A 2668-nucleotide genomic window follows, 5' to 3' on the forward strand; every position below is an offset into this window, starting at 1 on the left:
TCATCGAGGTATGAATGTTGAGTACATTACAGCTTCTTAAGTCTTGTCATTAAAACGTTGTGTGGCGCTGAGCAACACTGGAGTTGGAACTCTTCGCAGGACCTGACAGAGAACTCTGTTGCTCTCTGCGTTCTGTCCACTCTCACCAAGCAACTATCCCTAACAATTCCACAATCCCCTTCCATTCACAGTATCAAATTGGGTTTCTCTTTCTGCCATTGAACCAAAACCACAGTAGGAACGGTTACAAACAAAATAACTGAGAAAAAGTTTAAATCCCTTCTATTTAAATATCTGAATAGGAAGCTGGAGAGACTGACTCACGTATTACAGTTGATCACTGCTCTGACAGAAGACCTGGATTTAATTCCCAGCGCCCACATCAAGTGGATAGCAACTTGTAGGTCCAACTAAAGGAACTAAAGGTGATCTGACACCCTCAAACAGTAGCATACATGTAGCACACATAAATTTACACAGGCACACATGCATGCATTGAATAAATTATAAACACATTTTAAGATCTAAACAACTCTTTACAGTCAAAAAAAATTAAAATATGCCTGATAACAACAGCTATAAATAAGCTAGAAACAATGTGTTGCTAGTGCTATGTATAAAAGCAAGTGTGCATTTGTTATCTACGAGAGTCGTAAAGAAACATTGAGATAAAATATCTGAACTCCCCAAAGTATCTTTTTTTTCTATATTTTAACCATTATATATTGTAAAATTATGGTAGAATAAAATAAACTCACCTGGTCCTTGTTTCCCATTACAGTTACTAATAAATCCATCTCTATCACTTTTCTTTGCTCTATGATTTAGAAAATATGCATTAAAGCTGAGTTTTTAAAAGAGGAAAATATACATTTATGGTAGAATAAAGTAACCTCACCTGGTCCTTGTTTCCCATCACGGTTCCTAAGAAATCCATTTCTATCACTTTTCTTTGCTCTATAATTTAGAAAATGTTTATTAAATCTGTTTCTAAAAGAGGAAATTTGATAAAAAGAATAATTGAATTAAAATGATCATGCCAGAAATTCCAAACTAGTTTAAACATTTCCCTCAGTGTGCTTAACATGAAATCTAATGAACGCCTGAAAATTTTCAAGCCAAATGGTGTAGTCTGCTTGCACACTTCAAGAGTTTCGTGCAGATTATCAGCTACAGAACTACAAAGGAGTCGCACTTCTCCAGCTTGAGTTGTGTGTGTGTGCCGGTATCCACAGCACGCTGGCTTCACAGGCACCATCATGTGTGTTGTCTCCTAGACTCTTTTTTTTTTTAAACATCTCCAACAGATTTATTTTTAAAGGAATGGCCTAAGGGATAAAAAAAAAAGGCATGCAGAAGTATGGGCTAGAAAATAAATAAAATAAATACAGATGTAAGCTGTTTTACTAATTATTTTATAACCACAAACGCACAGAGCCTGGTTTCCCATACGTACCAAACACAACCGATTCAAAGGCTGAAGATTCACTCTAGGGTATTTGGATTTAGATGGCGAGCTTGTCTTTGGATGGGTCACTGGGTGTTTGCAACAGTCCATGCTTTTAACCGGCTTTGAACAGAAGAATGGCCACCAGACCCAGGTAGAAGTGCATGAAGGTTTTGGTTTCATGAGTCACATAACTACCAAAGTTCTGCCCCACAAGGCAGTACCAGGTGGGGCTGTACTTCTTGTCAAACTCCTTGATATGGCCGCAATATGCCTTTCTGTGTTGTACTTCTCCAACGCCTGAGTAGCGCACTCCACCGAGTCCTGTTGCATCTCTTCCGACATGCCTGCGTTTTCCACCCGGTCCTTCAGGTAGCACAGGGTTAGAGTGGAGCAGGGGCAGGCTGGCAGCTGAGAGCTCTTGGCGCAGGTTCTGGTTGTGCTCAAGCAGCTGAGGAGAACAGGTCTGTAGCTGCTGAAGCCGTGAACCATCTAAACCCCTATACTCTCTTAAGGACACTATAAATTACTGACATTTTTCAAACTGGGGAAAAGAGACCATTGATATTAACTGCTTTAATCACACAAAGGGAAGAGCTAAAATTTCAGGCCATATGATCTTAATCGAGAGTCGTAAATGCTTTATTTGCATTTATGGTTACTTCTGTATACTCAGTATCAGATATTTATTATCCATTGCTGTCATAAAATAGCTCTACACATGTGTAATGGGCATTGCTCTGCAAGAAACGGGATGCCAGTGTTAGTGTCTAAGCTCTGATTCAAATGAAGTCACTTATAAAACGGACAGAGGGATAAAGAATACTAACTTTCATAAACATGTACATACACATGAACTGTATACAAACAACTTGATAATTATGGATATGGCTGACTTGTCTTTCTTCCCAGAATTCCCAATATATTGACTCACTTACATTATGAGGGTAATCGTAATGTGATTTCAAATGAGAAAGAAAAAATTTAATCAAATGTTCTGTATTGCCTGAAGAAACACTAGATTAATAAAAGAGGAACAGCTTGAAGAAATAAATTAATTAGGACTTAGTTACTATCTCTTGATGTTTGTCTAGAGAAACTGGCACAGCAGTGAATCAGAGAACCCACTCGTAAATTGATACTGAAAGTAGATACAGTAAACTAATTAATGATTACATCATCCCGCTTTTTGTTATTATATTTTCACCATGGAATTCTACT

The 2668-nt window shown here is 37.8% G+C and overlaps 1 pseudogene; it reads right to left on the reverse strand.

Annotated features, from left to right (window-relative positions):
* Nucleotides 1–1562: 1562 nt before the first annotated feature.
* On the reverse strand, nt 1563–1939 carry LOC110565170 (dynein light chain 1, cytoplasmic-like; annotated as a pseudogene).
* Nucleotides 1940–2668: the final 729 nt, after the last annotated feature.

The sequence above is a fragment of the Meriones unguiculatus genome, chromosome 20 (genome assembly GCF_030254825.1).
Source record: "Meriones unguiculatus strain TT.TT164.6M chromosome 20, Bangor_MerUng_6.1, whole genome shotgun sequence".
Lineage (NCBI taxonomy): Eukaryota > Metazoa > Chordata > Mammalia > Rodentia > Muridae > Meriones > Meriones unguiculatus.